Source organism: Numida meleagris, chromosome 1 (assembly GCF_002078875.1).
Source record: "Numida meleagris isolate 19003 breed g44 Domestic line chromosome 1, NumMel1.0, whole genome shotgun sequence".
Classification (NCBI taxonomy): Eukaryota; Metazoa; Chordata; class Aves; order Galliformes; family Numididae; genus Numida; species Numida meleagris.
Window position 1 is genome coordinate 87,796,416 of NC_034409.1, and position 19,702 is coordinate 87,816,117.

A 19,702-nucleotide genomic window follows, 5' to 3' on the forward strand; every position below is an offset into this window, starting at 1 on the left:
GTGAGGTGGTATTAGTGCCAACGGTGCTTTGCTTCATTTTAATAGGAGATCACTAGCTACTACGCAGTGACCAGTATGTGAGCAAATTTGCCCTTACAATCATGGTTTCATGAAGTATAAAATGGAAATTTTCCTCATGCATGTAGGTTTACCAGCAGGGAATTTATTTTGTTTGATGGCCATTGCTGTTAAGAAGAACCTACTCCAGAATTTAACACAGAACTGGCCCTAGAATCTAGAAAAGGCTCTATGGGGAAAAAAAGGGGCTCTGGAATAACCTCCAGGCTCTGCAAAAGCTCTAGAATTGGCTCTAGATCCAACTCTATAACCAGCTCTAGGGTCTGGAAGTGGTCTAGATAAACAGCACTGGAAATCAAATTGAGAACCAGCTCTGCAACCATACCAGGGAAGCTCTAGAATTGGATCTAGTCTCCCTGAAGAGTCTTTCTGGAAATGTGGCCCAGTTGTAGCATCACTTGGTTTGCAAAGATTTTTCATATTTCATAGCATGAAACTCAGCAGAGATACTCTGCAGGACTCCTGCTGGTAAGTAAACAGAGTAGGTAGGAAGGATGCCGTCTTTACTTGCTGCCTGCTCAGGTCTTCCTTGACCATTCACTTGTCTTTGTGTGCTGCTGGGCTGCTCCTGTTTCATATGTCAGAAACTACTTACAGCTAAGGCAGAAGACCCATTACCAACTTGATAAAATAACAGCAGAAATTAGTAATGATCACCTATTTGGTCTTTCTGTTGAGTATTATGACAAAACAAATCCGGTCACTATCTGTTTGAATACACTTTCTTGTCTTGTTAGAGTTTGAACTAATGCATTTTCCATATACTTTTATCACTTTGTATTCCAACTACCTGTTTTTCTGAAATGGGCCAAATAAAGACCAAAATTCTCTTTAGTACTGTTTCTTTATTAAAAATACTTATCTTATGTAATTCGTTTCATTCTAGCAAAGTATCAGAGTTTTTTAACCTTTAGAAAAAATTAAGCTTATGCTATAATTAAAGAACTGTAGAACCTTTCTTTGCAGCTATTGCACTAATATTTGTGAGATGTTTCTCTGATCTGTTACTGACACACTGCTTCTTTTAATTGCATTTTATTTACTTTTCTACAGAATTATCATTTTTCTTTCATCAACACTTAGGAGTAATTTCATACTTACAAACTAAATTTATTAAGATCAAAGCACTAGCTGTAGTGTTTGTTCTATGCCTTCATTTCTATGGAAGTTATAGCCTTTAGGTTAAACATATTTTCCAAGTGCATTTTCTGCACCAAAACTGTGTACTGACCTTATTGGTAGGTTTGTAGTTTTGTGAAATATCTGTACCTGTTTGTAGAAAAGGAAAACAACTGTATTCACTATTAGCATAGCGTAAAGATCAGATGGAGTGACTTAAAAAGCAGCTATGGAAAAGTATCCTTTTATTATACAATCTTAAAGCCTGCTTGTGCTGTATGCAGTGCACAGAATTCACAGCTGTGAGTGGTCCCTTGGAAGCAGTGATACTACTTAAGGTAGAAAGATCTAGAGCAAGCAAAAGATGATATAAAATTGGATAGATGGCACACTGATAAAATAAGATGGGATGTAGCAAAAATCAATGTTGTTTTGCCAGTCCTATAATACTGAATATTTTAAGTGACTCTGTTTTTTCCTCCTGCTTAGGGTGTTGACTTGTGAATAGAGGTGAATTAAGCTCTACTGCACAAAGTATTTCCTGTTCCCTAGCTATTGATCACATGCTTGATGTAGTTGTCCTTTGCTGAAGAAGTGACTATTTGAAGGAAATGGTGGATTTGACTGCCAGAACTAATTCTGGTGTTTGAAAGTCAGTCCTTTGGGTTATGTGTGTACCAATGGAGATTGGAGAGCCTGTGGGCATATAAAAAATGATGTAATTTTGGACATGATGGAAAAGAATTCAGTGAATGACAGATCCAGAGCAATGACGCTGTGTACAAGCAGACAACGAGAAGAAGAAAGCCTAGTTATAGGAATTATAAATGAGTATAGCTGTTTGACTTGAGAACAAAATGAGCTGATAAAGCAGCACAGAAATACGTGGTGAGAAATGAAGGGAATGAGCTTGGACTTGCTTATAGTTGTCTTCAGCAAACATTCTTTGGTGCATAATCCCAAAGGATAAAATAATAAAAAAAAGGAAAATCTAAACCAAGGCAGCCATGGATCCATTATGGATAGTAAGCTACCTGGAAAAGGAAGAAGAAAAAAACAGGCACTGGAGGGGTTTGGCATCTCGACTGCCAAGAAGGAAACAGAACTAGCTATTCTGTTGGTACAGTAGAAAAGATTTTCATTGTGCATAGAGAAAATGAAGCTAACAGAGACACGGGCCCATTAGATAAGAGGGAGAGCTGCCAGGACTGTGAAAAAAGGTAGCTATTTGGCTGTGATACATATTTTCTTTTGATTGTCACTGAAAAACATACTCTGACTGACGTGGAACATAAGTCCTTTCTGTGAAGACATTAACACGACATTTGCTGGAAAACTTAGAGGGCTGAATGCTATCCATGCTTACCAGATGTGTTGCAGAGAGTAATGCCATCTCTTTTACATAAACAGCCCAGTGCCTGGTTTGCTACTAATACTGGAAATAGTATGTCTTTGAGTGGTACTGAACCAGGTTTCATAAGCCCTTGACAAACTAAACATTGCTTGAAACCCTGCATTTATCTGCTGGCTGCTGTTCCTCCTGCTCGTTTCTGTTATGTTCATTGAAGACCTGCTTGGAAACTTCTTGCCAGTGGTCACCACTGGCACTTTCCTATTCCTTGTTTGTTGCTGTAGCAGGCTGCAGCATTTGAACTTTTGCTGTGAGGTTTTCCTATTACTATAGTTCAGTTGTAAGAGCCATAACTCCGGCAGACCCACGTAGTTGAAGCTCTTAGAAAATATTTTATTGCCATTGTACTCATTCACAAGTATGAATGTAAAGCAGCAGGTGACCTGCTGGCTGTAATGACATACTGCTTTGCTCATCATCAAGTCCCCAGGGACGGGACATTTTCCTCAGTGTGATATCATTGGAGAAGAGTGGACTGTCCTCATGGCCTCTGAACAAGGGACAGGTTTTATCTGAGTTCCCTTCTTTGTGTGTTTGGCAACAGAGTGATGCCCTTTAGAAGAAAGAAAGCTTGGGGTGGGGAGTGGGGAGTGGGGAGAGGGAAGAGAAAAAGCAAAGTACAAAAGCTTTACTTTGTAAGAAGCGTGAAAGACTTTCAGCATGTAGCTCTGTTAAAGGCCTGACTCTGGTTGCTCTGTACAGCAAAAAATCTCTTCCACCATTATCTGTTGAGGGCTTGGATTTATTGGGAAGCTGCCTGCTTTGCTTCTGTTGCAGGAGTCACATCTATTGTTTCTCTGTAGTGAGGATTTCTGGTGACACTTGATGCAGCAGCAACCAGGTTGGTCTTTGGCTGTCTGGGACTAGGGGAGATCCATATTGATGCGGATGTGTTTCCTCAGCAAACCTGTCTCTGATGCAAACCAGCATTAACTCGTAACTGCAGCCTCAGGTTGACGTAGGTGGATGGCAGAGCCATTGACAGCAGAGGTCAGAATAGTATCACCAAAAAGTGTGGCCAGGGCCAACTGCAAGGCTTGACTTGTTGAATATCATCAGTGCTCACATTTTCAGGGCATAGTTCTGGGTTTTCCAGTCCTTGATTGCTTTATTCTGAGAAGATTTAATAGAATAACTATCTTGGTTGAAAGATTTTTCTTTATTTTTGAAAGTGGTTCATTAAAAGCCCTAAGGTGACTGCAGTTGAACAATGTAAAATGTGCATTATACTGTAAAAGATAATTTCAGTTTTTTCATCAGGGAAGGAAGAATACTGCTTTTTCTGATCGCTTTGTTAAAGCTAACTCTTCCTCTCATCTTCCTAAAAGCAGTACTTCATGTGCTGAATTAGAAACCCTATTAATGTATCAGCTGCATTAAAAAAACAAACTCAAGCACCTAGATAATTGATTGTTCTGTGGGGCATCTCCTAGCAGGCTGAACAGCTCCCATAACTCATCCTGATGACAGGTTTCATTGACTTTGTTTAACAAATATTAAATGATTTCACCTAAGAACTTTGCCAAGCAACACAATAGTCTGACCTGCTAATAATGTCTATCTGAATTTAAATGTAGGCGTAAAACCAAAAAAGCTATAAAAATGCTACAAAGGCCTTGATGGCAAAAACAGTAGACAGTTTTTCATAACTGCATCTGTGCTAGGCCTTTGTCATATGAAAAATGTGGAGCGTGTATGCTCGAAGCGTTGGAAGCAATGCAAATAATCACAACCTTATCCAGTAGGATGATGTGAGCACAAAAGCCTAACAGAAGCTGAGCCTTCATGCGAGTGCAGTGTAGGTGAGGCTCATTGTAACAGCCCTATTGTCTGCACTGCCTTCCTTTGTGAGGAGCACAAAGGCAATTCATTCATTTAGGCTGCTGATGTACACCAGCAGAGAGAGAGGGTAACAGCATAATCTGTTAGAGCGCTGGTTTGGCAGACAGTGGGTTATGTTTTCATCTGAAGGCTGCCAAATCCTGGCTGAGCCCAGGTTTCAGACTATAGACTGCCACTGGCAGTGAACAAGGATTCCTGTGAAGAGAAATTTGCAAAGGGTCAAATGCTGTGCCAAGAGCATCTCTTTTATGTCCATCGTTAAAAAGCTTCTGTGTGTTATGAGGCAAATACTGAAAGGAATATAACCATGTTTAACTCATAACTTACTATTTCAAATACTTGTACCTCCCACTTCCCCAGAGAAATAAAAAACCCTAAACCCCAAAACCTGGGAAACTTCTCCCTGCCATACTACGGCAAGACTGCATGAGGCACTGCAGGTAATACTGAGACATGCCTGGCTGGAAATGGGCCACTTTCTTGGACCAGAGAGGTTGAGCAAGGGAGGAAAGTGAGACAATTCCATAGAGTTGTTCCTCTGTTTGAGAAGCTGATCTAGATTTGTATATAATTTTAAATCCTATCTTGCTACATTTCCCTGATCATTTATTCTAGAAGTTGGATGCTATTCTTGATGGATAATATTTTTACATTGACTGTATTCTGTAGTGCCTTGGCATGTCTGTTGAGAGACTCAGCATTGGTTCAGCCTGAGTCTTATCTTTAACAGATTTACACAGCTTTTATGTGGGGGTTGTGGTCTTTTATTCTATAAAATAGACCCCATGCAGAACTGAGCAGTCCAGTTTGATTGAGAGCAGGCAGCAGAGCTTCAGTTCAGTTCAGGGTCAGTTACACAGTCCAATGGTAAGAACTGGGAATTGTTAAATTGTTTTGTTTTATTTTTAAAAGAATATTACAGACAAACACTGTCCAAGATTTCACTTACAAACATTTTGTTTTACATCCTTGATTATTTATGAGTGGAAGACAATGTTGTACATTATGTATTAGTGCTGGTCCTGGCAGAAGTCTGTATGACATTGCTCTGTGGTGCTGCACCTCGCCATATAGTTGTGCCAGCTCTGACTGTGCTGGTGAGATTTGAACCTTGGACTTGGCTGGGAAAGAAAATGGCAATGGCACTTGAACATTTGCAATCATTATGAGATTTTTTTTTCTCATAGTTGAATATTGAAAAGGCATTGGAATTAAGATTTAGGCAATTCCAGATACATTTTTGGTACATGTATTGTATCTCACCATTTACTATTGCAGTAAATAAATAAACACATCTTGCTGCTTTGTGTGTGGGTGTTCTGCTTTGAGTCTACTTTGATTAGCATTAAGAAAATATGTTAAGTCAGAAAAGAAATAAAAATCAAAAAAAGTATAAAACTATTTCAGGGGTGGGAGAGAAGACTGTGAGAGAAGGACACAAGCACTGGCTGACATTAAGTGGAAAACGTAGTGGTTGCCATCACTTGGTATTTTAGTGGACACTTGAGAGAACAGCTGTATTTTTGACTTCAGGATAGCATCCCAACCACTGAGCTGCAAGAAAACTGGAATGGAGAAGAAGGGAGAAGTTGTAAATTGGTTTGCAGTTTGCTGTCTGTCTGCTGAGACTGGGTTGCTAAATAGAAGAGCAAGCACACTATTTTTATCCAAAGAGAGAAGTGTGAGACTAAACAATAAACAAATATTATTTATTCACACACACAAGCACATATATATATACGCTTCTGAACAGATATATATATATATGTTCAGAAGACTTCTGGGGCAGCCGTCAACTACAAGTAATGGACTGTGGAGTCATGGAATCCCAAACCTTCTTTAGAGCAACCAGTGATGTTATTTGACCTACTGCCTCTCACTGCTCTGTCAGAACAAGGTATTTTTTAATTGTTGGTATTGTGCGCTTCACAGTTTCTTTTATTCTCCAGCTTAGATTCAGGGTGCTCAACAGAGAGTTTCTTCGTGCTTCTCAACTGGGATCAAAAAAGTGACATCCTCACCAAGAGGTGGTGGTGTGTTTAAAATCCACCTTCAGTCAGTGGACACCCTAGAAGTCCAGGTCTCCCACCTATCGAGGAATATAAGAGTTGGTTCTCCTGCTTTATCTCTAGTTGGTATCTGTATATGAAATAAATAAATAATTAAGAGATTTGGGCTGGATAATCATGCTTTTATATACAGAAAAGTCAATTTTAGAAGAGCATATTTTCAGATGCCGACACAGATTGGGAAGTAGGTTGTCAAATTGCACTGGGATGCACATTTTGAGCTTAAGCCACCTCTAGAGGAATTCTGGTTTAGGTTTGGGCAGAATGGCACTGCCTAATTACCTCCTAGAAATCAGCTCCTTAGTCCCTTGGCTGGAAGATGTAGGTGATATGATCTCTGTGGAAGTACTGCGAGGGCATATACTATATTCTCAGAGAAGATGCTTCTTTCTGTCACAGTGAAAAGTTGTGCAGGAGTTAACCCTTCACAGATGTGTCCATTTTATGCTTTCCTTCTAGTGAGTCAGTGCTAGGTGATCTGTTTCTCCTGGTGCCCTTCTTAAATAGAAGCGTAGCAGCGTGGTTTGCATTACAGTGCAGAGCATGGTTAATTTTCTTGTTGCCTAGATAAAGCTTTGAACCCTTTTGTTGCCTTAGCAAATTTGGAAGTGAGCAGGCCATTTGAGTATGGTGAATACTGTCTTGAGACGTCAGCACAGGAGTGTGCCTGGAGAACTATCCCTTATGGAGAGGACTCAATGGACAGTAAACAGATGGCTTAGCTCAGAAAGCCTCCCAAACCATCAGATTGTTGAGACAATGAGGTTCTGGCTTGCTAACTGCATCTAAACTTCTCATAGGAATGGCCATCTGGCAGTTGAATGCTTAGCCCCTGCCTTTCTAAAAGACAAAATACATTTTAATCCTTGAAAGACAATTTTATAAAAGGAAGGTGCAAAAATGAGGGGCTGTAGCATAGATGAATGTTTGCTAATAACAATGGAAAACAGAAGCACTGGAGAACACTCCCAGCTTTACAGTCCCAGACTATGTGTGAAATTACTTTCTCAAGAAGTCAGTGTGTGTTACGCAGAGGCTATGCTAAATATGAATAATTAAAAATAGTGAATAATTAAAATCTACCTGGGAACAGTTGAGCAGGTAATTTAAATCTCAGGTGTGCACAAAGGAAAAGATATATCAGCATAGTACAATTTGGGATTGCGTATTCGATTTGCCTTGTTCAGTTGAATCCATATCTAAACTATGTGCACTATCCTCTACACTGGGAAGCACAGCAAGTCGCAAAGCTACACAAATATGTGTGTAACACTCAGACTTGTGGCCTTAGTCTTCACAGAAGACAAGAAGTGCCTTTGAAATGGGAAGAGCAAATACACTACAGCTCCTGAGAGAACTAGTCTGGCATTCCCATTTTGTACAGGTCATTGCAAACTGGAAGTTTCATTCAAGTCCTGTATGTTTTGTGCCCCCACGTACAGTCCCTGGCTGATCAATAAAAGGAGAAAGTTTGTTCTTGAAGAACTGTTCAGATGAACAATGTGAACTTGTCCAGGTGCTTCCCAGGTGAAAGGTTCAGGCATATCTTTGGCTGCAGTATATTTTTTTCATCTACGCTGCAGTACAAGTGTTTCTATGCTATTCATGACTTGGGTACAAAGAATGACAAATAATGCATTTGATGAGGGCTCATAAGGATAATACAGGAAAAGAGAGATGAGGTGCACGATTATCATTTTTGCATTGAATGATGACCTAAATATATAGGCTGCTAAATTTGGGTATAGTGAATCAAGCCAAGAAATAAAATCATGCTTGACAAAAAGAAGCTAGTGAACCTGATTTGTTTCTACAGCTTAAGCGCCCCAGTACCTGTTTTTCCATTAAAAAAAAAAAATGTTACAGATGGAATTAGTATAAAATATCCATGTTTTCAAGTCTTCTGTTGAAAGAAAAGGAACAAAGAGGAGAGCGGTGTCTTTATAAAGAAAGAGGATTTTTAGAAATCTCCACTGTACAAAAAACAGATATGTTTTCAAAAACTCTACTCTGCATTCAGTATTTTTTTCTTTCTTTCTTTCTTTTTTTTTTTTTTTGCCAAGCAGTATGTTCAAAAACTTGCTACAATATCTTTACTCAGAAGAACAAGAAGCTTTAATTTCTTCTCTAGTGTTGTTCATGTACTACTTTAAAGGATAGCACAGGCATTCTCATTTGCACTTGTATGAACTACAGATGTGTGTTATACATAGTAACACACATGAGCAAGTGGGTTTGTGAGGAAAGGAAGTAAGACTTTTTGTGCGATGATGTTTAGATATAAAAAAAGCTGTTTCTACTGTAAAATGGATAGTTTATTTTCTTCCAGCAATAGCAATTACACTTCCTTTTAACAAGAATAAAATCTGCCAGCTCAGGGCTGCTTGTCAACCCTCATTGAATTTGGAAGCTCATCACCTCTATTATGTTTGTTAGATATAGTGTTGTTTTGAGATATATTCCTGGTATGTAGCTCAACTCTATCTGTCCTGTGGGAGTGATCTCACTGAAGTAGCATACCTGCTGTTTTCTTCTCCTTTACCTTTCAGCTACAGAAATCAAAAGGTTTACTGGTTGCTACCGTACCTTTGTCCTAGCACTGTACAAATGAGGAAGGAGCATGGAAGGGATCTTTGTGCCTTGTGGAGTACTATGATAGGCTGGAGGAGAAGCTGAGTTAATGTTCGTGTGTAGCAAGACCTAAAATACTAGGAAAAACATCACTAATCCCTCTTTCTTATTTCTTGCTATTAAGCAGGCGTCCTTCCAGGTATACTTCCAATTTCTCACAGCAGAGAATCTTGGATGGACTTGTGTACCTCTGTCTTTCTGACAGGAGATGAGCACTTGAATCAGGCCAGCACATCAAGGCCAAGGCAGTTCTGCTGCTGCAGTCCTATTAGTTTCCTAATAGGACTTTCTCCCATCTTTTGACAGCAGCTCCCTGGCCACTTCTTTGTCCAACAGCAGGATCAGGGGAGGAGAGACAGGTTCCTTGCAGCTCCCTCCTTTCTCCTCACATCCAGCAGACTTAATGGTTCACATAAAGCTCAAATTTGAGATGCCAGTCAGTGGAAGTCACTTGCTTTGAATTGGTAAGTTTTGCATGCCTGAGTTGGGCTTTCTTCCAGGCAGATCTTTTAGTATCGCCTTTTGGAAATAGATGTGGGAGTCTATCGTCTCATCACCTACTAAAATGGAAGTAATTTAGCACAAGGAGGGTTCGCAGGATCTAACCCTGCGGCTTTCATCCACATTATGCTCAATCGAGGTACTGCCTATTTAAGCATCCAAGTCTATAAAGCATGTACTTCCTCCTCTCAGTATGATGTACAGCAGCTCCCAGGACTACATTCAGTGTGCATCACAAATCAAATCCCTAGACAACCAGATCTGCGTTCCTACTTCACTTGGTTATAAGACAGTAATTCATTTTCCATTAACTTTCACACAAATTATACTTTCTTTAATATTAACAAGAAGAGGGATAGAATCTAAGCCTAGTTCAGAATTTACAGCAAATGAAAATGACAGCTTTTTTCCTTTCTTAGATCTTTTGAGTCAGTACTATTCATAAAAATATGTATCTGGCACAGTTCATCTCACTGCTTCATGCATCTGCGACAGATAAAGCTCTACACCAGTTTTCCCCTCTTCTCACCACATTACTAGGGCCAAGAAACAAGCATTAGTGAACAACTCATCTTATCTTCTTTGGGAAACCAGTTAGGTTGTAATGTAGGGTGATGCGATGGGCACACAAATACCAGTTTCTGTCTGTTGTCAGTGGTGGCAGTCCAAACTGACAACCTCAGGTGAAGATGCTCATTCAGGAGAAGCTCCTCCAAACTCAACTGCTCCTTGGCAATATGTGCAGCCCCACTGGTATCTCAGCAGCCCTGAACATCACCCTGTGCACAGGATAGGGACGTGAATGTGAATGCCTGCTGACTGATCATTTAGTTTACATCTGTGATAACAATTTTTTAGCGTCTTCTCCATTTGATATTTTTGTTGGAGAAGGTAAAGATGAAAAAATGCAAGCAAATATGTTAAAAGCTCAATATTTGCCCTACATATATGTTTTTTTTTCCATTACAAGAAATTCCTAATTGTGTTTTATTTGTTTTGAATAAAAGTGTAAGTGAAGGATTAGTCATTAAAATGTTTCACTCAGGCATTGTGATTGTAAAATTTCCAGGAGGGGAAATATATTCTTGTCTTCTGAGAGTCTCAAAAGTATTTCAGGAAAGACTTTATTTCTTAAAGAATAAAAATATTTATCTCTCCAACTAGACCTTAAAGGGTTTCCCTCAGGAAGACAAACTTCTGACCACTTTTAAGACTCCTGCTCAAGACCCATTATATCAGAATATGTTAGCATATCAATTTCCCATCTGTGAGTGCTACAATTCACTGCTCACACACTTGCTTACTTGATTCCTTGTATGTGTGATTAGGTGTTTGATTTGGATGATGATTAATGACCCCTCATTGTTTTAATGTAATGCTGAAAGCAACAACAAATGGCACAGAAGCACTACTTAAATTCCCAGCCTATCTGTTCTAGCTCTGGCCTCAGGCTTCTGCCTCACAAGATAAAATTCTTACTGCACCATAGAGCTCCACACTGCTGAAACTGTATTGCATGTGTACAGCAGCTGCAGAAATATTTTGTCTTAGGATTTTGTTCCTAAATACATTTATTAGAGGGTATTTTTGTACCCTGGTAGATTATAATATTTATAAAAAAGGATACCCTTGTTCTTCTCACTGACAAAAAATTGTGCAACAGCAGCACTGGCCTGGTACCCACTGCAGAACCTTGATGGATACTGAATTGTGCAGACTCAGAGCTTGCTGCCGTGGTGCTTGTAGGCTCTGCAAGCCCCTGCCTTCAAGCTGCAGTCCTTTAAAGTGCTTTGGGACTAAAACTGAACTCCTGTAGACAGTGGAGAAGGAGCTCCTTTGCAGCTCTGCTCCTTGAGTGGAGAGGGATGTGTGTATATACTTGTTCCACAACAAACTGAAGGCGATATTGGAAGCTGTTTGCAGTGGTGAGGGTGTGTACTGCTGACACTATGGTGTCAACAGGGTAAGTTTCATGCATCATGGCTGATACAGTGTATCAGAAAAGCCTTAACTATTCCTTATGGAATTCAATGTGCTTCTTTTTTTTATAGGAAATGGTTAATTCACCAGGAGCAAATGAACTTTTTCAGTTGTTCCATGCAACATGCAAAGTGGAACAGGTTAGTTACCTTCTTTAATATGGTGGTGGCAGGTCTAGGTTCTCTTAGGAAGAACAAAGGACTTGAACCACGATCTCTGGTATTCTAAGCCTCTGTATGAAAGGCCCAAGGGCAAGAATGGCAGTACTAGATATGTTTGGGAGCAGAGAGGATAAATTCAAAGTTCTGTTTTGGCAGTAACTTCCCACAGTCCAGGTGCAAGATACTGTCTGAACCCTATGGAGAGGTAAATGAGGTAAATCCTTTTAAAGATTTGACCATAGGACATCCCTCTGCAGGGGGATGTGTAAGTGCAAATTGAACAAGTAAGTTTAAAAAAGGATTGCTTTTTTAAATAAAAAAGTGCTACTGATAACAAAAAAAAAAAAGCCCCAACAACCTAATAAACTAATAAATAAAAATGTGAATCAACTGAAACGAATACACAAACGTGTCTGTAGAACTTGCATTTAAAACGGAGTGAATAAGACAATGAGAAAACGTACTTAGGCATCAAGGTCACTTTCACTGAATAACTTTGATAAGTTTGCAAGGTCACTGGAGAAATAATTACAGTCAATGGAAAGAAAAAACAAAGAAGTGAGCGCTTGTGAGCCCAGATGTGCAGGCAACGAATGGCAGTGAAGGGGCAAACATAAGCAAGGTCTTTGCCAATGATGTAACACAAAGCTTGTATCATACTGAACAAAGGTTGAGATTATTGGCATTTGAAACACATTCATCACCACTATCTGTATGGGGGAAGATTGCATCAATAGTACTTGCCCTTGCTTTATTTCCAGTCTTCAGTGACTTGAGCTTGGCTACTAACCTCAGCAATGACTTCTCTCTCTCCCTGCAGAATTTGAGCCTGTGTACAGCTCAGTTATGAGTTTCTGTGCAGGCTTCCCAACTTTATGAAGATCTTGCCACAGTTTGGAAAAAAACTCCTCTCTTTGAGCCATGCTATATTATCAAAACTGGACAGCTGAATATTTGCGTTGCTCTTCTGAACGCCCAGAGGATAAGGAAAGCTGAAAGTCTAAGCCAGTTCATTATGTATTTTGCCATTTTACTTCTCAAAAAATAAGTTGAAGTTTTGAAAGCAAGTAGGAGGGATGAGCACACTGATTTCCTTTTAATGAGATTTATGTATCTAAGTTTTCCATGCTACTTGGAAAATACTCAGGGATGTTTGGTGTAATTGTAGGTCTGGGAGCAAGGCTTTGAGGGCAGTGTACCCTGTGCTGAAACCGCACCTACTTCTTTCCAGTTTTTAATGAAAAACTGTACTATTGGCAGGTGTCAGTGCTGTCCAAGCTGTGCCCATGATGCCGTGCCCTGCACAGAACTCTTTTAGGTATTCAGCATCCAGTTGCTGTCTGTGAGCAGGGATATGCGGACCAGGCTAACTGTGCTCAGGAGTTGAAGGGCTTTTGGGTCTGCGCAGCTCCTGTGTGTGCACTTCGTGCCTCATTGAAATCCCACAGCAGCTTCTGGGAAGCCTTCCGGCACCCTGAGTGACAACTGCATAGGGCCCATGCTGGGCAAGGCCACCCAGCACTGCAGATACTCGTCTCCCACCTGTATCTGCCCGGCCATTAAAATATAAAATGATCCAGTAACAACAGTCATGTCGTTCTCTGCGCTTCTCCTGAACATCTGCTGAGCGTTTCTGGCACAGCATGGAAGAGCATTATCTTGGTTTATGGCTTGTCTTGTTCTAACAACATCGGAAGTACCAGCCATCAACATGCTCGCTCTTGAGAGTAAACCAATCACAGGTGTGTCAGCTGTCTACAATTATACTCACGGGCTTGTACTCATCTTGTGTCAGCTCATCATAACTGCAAATCTGTGTGTTTTTAAAGTTATTTATTGCCATAAGGAAGAGCCAGATGACCTAATCAGCATGGGTTTTATGATTCATATGATGTATAGTAACTGATGTTAGTCAGGAAAGAAACATCTGAGGCTTTGAACAAATTTCCATTAAAATATGTTTTTCATATTATGACATTTATTTCATGAAACATTAACTCCATTTTCTTCACACTATTTTAATATTTAGAGCTAAAGGTTTTTTTTCTCATTTTTGTATTACTAGATGACTATAATAATGCAGAATACATCATAAAGTTTACAGAGGGCTGTAAGTCTGAAACAATGTTACAGCTCCAAAATAGAAATGAAACAAAGTCCAAGGAGAAAACTGTCAATGAAAATTGGTAGAAATTGGATATGTATGTAAATTTCAAAAACTAATCTACTGAAATTCATAGGGCAAATAACCCCAGCTACTATTACTTGGCACAAGTAGAAACATTTCATTGAAAGTGCTGCTGCTGGAGAAATGAACTGATGAACATAAATTGAACATAAATGGCTGCAGGCAAACTGGAGTACCACGCAGAAAAGGAACAGAAAACACTATTGAGTGTTTGTACCCATGCCTATGCAAATGTGAGTGTCTGTGCACGCACTGCTTTATACATGAGGGCTGCTCTGAAAGTATTTTATTATGTTGGCCCACAACATCAGAAGCAGTTGGTGGTATGGCAGTAGAGGTTGAACCTTCCTACCAATATTCTGTTACGTTTTGATGCTGTGCGACAGACAAAAACAGCATCTGACATGGAAGTTTTTATGAAGCAAAGGTGTGTCAGTGAATTCCTGTGTGCAGAAAAAACGGCACCTATTGACATTCATTGACACTTCCTAAACGTTTATGGAGATCAAACAGTGGATGTGAGCACAGTGAGGTGGTGGGTGGTGCGTTTCAGCAATGATGGCAGTGACTGTTTCACCTCTACTGGCGCAGATGCTTATGAGTACAGCATGCTGGCTCTTGTTCATGGCTGGTGAAAATGCATAGCTAAAGGAGGTGACTATGTTGCAAAAATGTTCTATAGCTGAGAATTTGCCCTATCAAACAGTGCTATTGTGCTGTATGTAACTGTTGTAGTTTCCATGGAAATAAATAGGAGGCATTACTTTCAGAGCAACTAACGTACTTACAGGCATCTGCAAGTCTCGATAGTGGTTTGGATTCCCACCCCAGCCAGTTTCCCAGGTGTAAAACCCTCACAATTGCTGCAGGCATGAAACTCATCCAGAGTAGGGTCCTGGCAATGGTCAGGGTGGAACGCTGCATGCTGTTGGAGATACCAGGGATGGAAGGATGAAATCCGGCTCTGAATTGCTTGCCCTGCTAATTGATTAATGCAGTGTATTACGTTGCTAAGTAAGTTCTTATGCAAAGTCTTAGGCCAAAATCTGATATCATTTTTATCACTTTAAATCTGGAATTACTCCATTATTTCTAATAACAAAGGGGAAAAATGAGGTTTTACCTTATCCCTCTCCCTTTCCATTCCTTGCTCAAAGTTCCAATTGTAGCCACTTCTTTGAACAAGGTCTTTTTTCTAAAGATATCCAGTAGTAAACATGAAAAATTTCGTTTGTGTATACATATGCGCACATTAACATCCTTCCTCCTCCCACACGCATAGATGACTTAAATCGTTCCGTGCAGTTTCCTAGAAACCATACTAGAGACGTGGTATTTAAGAGTGAATATGGCTAACGTTTATTAGACTTGAACTGTATTGTGGGTAATTGTCCAGTAATGACCTTTGGTAAATTATATGAAGCCTTTACTTTACTTAACAGGGAACGCAGGGTCCCCAAACTCTAATATTATCATCATTCAAGATAATGAGCAACACAAACCATTCTATTACCAATCTAAAAGCAATAAATGTCAAAGTAAAGAACTATGCAATATTCTGGCCTGGAAGAACAAAGGACAAAAGTAATGATAATGCCTTTTTATGTTTGCAGTCTATTATATCATGCATAACAAATGGCCCTGTAATTGTAGACAGTGTTATTTTAACAGGTTGTAAAGAGAAAATGTTTGGGGTGGGAAAGGAATGTTTTCAACACTGTTCTGACAAATGCTACAGAGCTGGAAAATTGAAATACCTGGTGGTTTTTTGTTGTTGTTGTTATTGTTTTGAATTTTATTGTGGTTCATTCTGAGGTTGTTTTGCTTCTCACCATGATCACCCAGAGCTCTGCAATGTGACACCGATCCTTGTTTGACAGTCTGATGGCTTTTCTAATGACTTTGTAATAGACTAGATTTTGCTCTGAGAGAAGCATAAGCAAGGACAAAAGTATATTTTTAAACACAGATTATTGATTTTATGGAAATTCTGAATGTGGGCATTTGCAGAAAATTCAGTGATCACACAGCATTTGGGCATTCACTGCCAACCAGAGGGCTGTGGGTGAGTGACAGACACTCTGGGTCACTGCTGTGCATATTACTGTGCTATGGATTCAGGGAAATGTGGATTTGTAGAGTAACTGCTTTGAGCTATCTTTAAACTTTTATAAATGAAAATAGAAGTTAGTCAGACATTTGATCAGTATTTAGAGTTGTTTTTTAAAGTTTGAGGTGAAGGAAATTGCCTGTAACTCAGGCAGCTGGTGCCTCAGTTACTCTTTGGTAAAGTACGATAATTCTCAATTTCTTGCTCCTCACTTTCATTGCCTCTTCTTGCTGAACAAATAATGTCTCTTAGTTTTCACATCCTTCATATCAACATTCTAAGGGCTGCAAAACAAGGCATTTATTGAAACAATTTTTGGTACGTTTCTCTATGTGCTTGAAAAACTTCCTTCCCGCATTTCTGATGCCAAGGACGCAATTTGCACAAGTGGCAATGTTACTCTAGATGTACAGAAGAGCAAAAGTTCTTTGTCCAGAAAGGGACCCTTTGCCGACATTATATTGCCTTATAGCTCGTGCAATTCTTTGTAACTTCCCTAAAGTGTGGTTATTTTATACTCTGCTTTGCACAACAAAAAAGATTCTATCAAATTCAAGGCCACATAGGGTCAAGCCCTGTGGGATTTCATTAGATGAAATTCTGTTTTGACTTGCATTGATGTTTTTTTATGAGCTGATATGTAGACCATAAACAACAAATATTATGTTAAAGTGAACTAACCGTGCTTGTATTATCTTTTTTAGGCTGGTTTAACAAGTTGTCTTCAGCGTGGGTTTGCTATTCTAGGGCCACATTTTGCAACCTCAGAAATTAGTATTTATCAGATAGAAAACCAACCCTCAAACAAAGTTGTAAAATTTAGATCTGTGCTCTTACTGCTGCTTAATAGAAGTTATAGAAAAAAACAGCAAGCAGTTATTTTACATCTCTCTTCCCTCCTCAGAGAAAACAAATGATTAAACTTCTCAATATTTGCATTTTCCCCACCAGCATACATCCCAAACTCGTCAGCCGAATGTCAGGGGGTGGCAGTGACTGTCATAGCTCTGCTTTTGGAAAATATAGGAACCAGAGCTTCCTGATGGCTCAACCAGACTGCAGTTCCCAGAGCAGATCTGAAAAAAGATGTTCCATGTGAGAGTTAGTCTGGAACCTACCTGAAAACGGTTGTATAAATAATGAACGTAGCTTGCTTTGTATTTTTTTGCTCCTTATTCCTCACTTCTAAATGTGTGCTACGTGTGTATCTATATATATGTTCATCTGTTTCTGTTTGTCTGTAATTTTATGAGGCAGCATCTGTGAGAAGTAGTTTTGTATAATAACATGCATATAAGCAAAATCAACAGTTGGTTTTAAGGACTGTGTTTGGTAGGCAGAACAGTCTTGGATGGCTGTTGATAGTTGCTCTGAATTTACTGCCGTAGAGCTGAGATATGAGGAGTGATTAAGGTGTTTATTGAGGTGGCAAGGTGATTGTCCTCTTTCTTGGATTATTAAAGAAAAGAAATAAAGCTCCTTGTGGTCTGAAAATAGTTATTCACATATATAATAGAATTGCCTTTCTGCTTACTGCTGACTCCCCATCCCAAATGGCTGGTTCTGAGAGAACATATGTAGGTACATCCTCAGACAAAAGTGTAAATGCTCATGCTGCCAGTGAGCAGTGAGCAAGTGAAGTGGCGATGTTTAAGGTAATCAGTGTGAAACAGCTAGAGAAAATGTTTTGGAATAGCTTATGTGTTGGGTTTTAGTCTCTGATATATTGTTGGAACTGCGTAGGGGGCCATGTGAATGTTCCAAGCGTCAAGCTGAAGGCAGTGCAAGGCTTCAAATGGTACACTGGAGGGATAGGAAGTTTTGGAAAGAAGTAGAAATCCCCAAAGTCTTCATCTGGGAAAAAAAACTCAACAAAACCAACAAAAACTTAGGAGTAAGCTATTAATAATCCAGCTTTCAGCCTATTTGACGCTCCACAGATATGATTTGGCACATTACTAGAAAAACTATAATGTAAGGATTAGCACAAACTAATTTACATGTATGATTTACCCTTCCTGGACTACCTCTGCAAGGCATAGGTTTAGGGGTTGCTTCCAAGCCACTAAACAAATTAATAGTAACTCTATTACAGCTCTGGAGAATTTTTCTGTTTGCAATCCTGTTCTGTGTAACAATGATCACTCATTAAATCTTAGCCCTGTTGTGCCAGATTTCAGTATGGGCGGGGAAGCAGTTGCATCTGAACTGGATTATCCATTTCCCTACTTGCTCTTGCAAATGTCAGACAAATCACAGTATCTTCTCACCAGTCGCCTACTATCTCAGGAAGCAGTGAAAAAATCATTCTCAGCAGTTCCCCTTAGTGAACATAAGCTGATTTCAATAGTTCTGCCTCTAGCAATCCTGAAATAAGTTTATTTGTGCAGAAGTGTGTGGTAATATTTGAATTCCTTATTATGAAGGCAAATTTGTTGCTCCTGGTGTTTATCTTACGATCATGGCACACAACCCTTCGCCAGAGAAAGAAACTACTCTTCTTAAACCTGTTTTCTGCAATTTACTACTTTTGAAATTCAATATGTAAGCATCTCACATGCATTTGTTTCAGAGAATACAGGTTATACCGACTACACAAATATTTTTTGTCAAAATGAAGAAAAGTAACATGACTACAAATTTTGCCAAAAGAGGTTTGATTTAATTCTACTGAATAATAGGATAACTTTCATAAATGAATATGCTAGTTAAGTTCATTTATGCAAGGCAAAATTCCTAAGCCAACATTTTTCCTACCTGAACTTCTGCAAAGCTTAAAAACTTCCATTAGAGTCAGCAGATATATACTTTTTTTTGCATGTAGTACATAATTGTGATGACTAGAATTTGACTAGAATTATTGTCTTGCATTAATAATAAGAATGCATCAATGAAAAAACTTGGGCTCATCATCAACAATACTAAAAAATAGTATATTTTATTTATAATTTTTCCATATTTTCATTGTTACAAGGGAACATATTTAGATCTTTTTTTAAAATTTATTTTTCCTAGGTAGATGTTTTCCTAGAATAAGATATTGCTAGAATCCAATTCTGTATTTATTGTAGGATAATAAAGAAAATTCAGAAAAATTCTAGTAGAAGTCATATGAACAGACAGCACCGTTCATTTTGGTGGATGATGATTGTGTGAAGAGGCACCAGAAGCCAGTTCCCATCTCTCCCTGTAACAGATCCCAGCAAGATGCGGGGAAGGTGCAGGAAACACCAGTGAAGACAGAGTAATCTGTCCATAACTTTTTTGGGGATTGTTTTTTTTGTTTTGTTTTGATTTTTCTTTTTGACTTTTTTTTTCACAGTAACTACAAAACCTGAAACCTTAGGGGTACAGCTAATCAGGAAATTGAATATGCTTCAGTGTAGGGAGATTGCTGCATTTTGAAAAGAAGATTTGACCTAGAATTCCTCTTTACCCATTTCAGCTCCCCAGAATAACTTGTAAATGTTTTTATAACATAAAATTCAGGACTGAAGACAGTTGAACCATTTTAAAGTGGCAAAGTTTTGCAATTATAGGAAAGCAGTGTACTTGTGCAATATTTCATGCAACTGTACTAGCCCTTATAAGATATGAAAGGTCAATATTGTA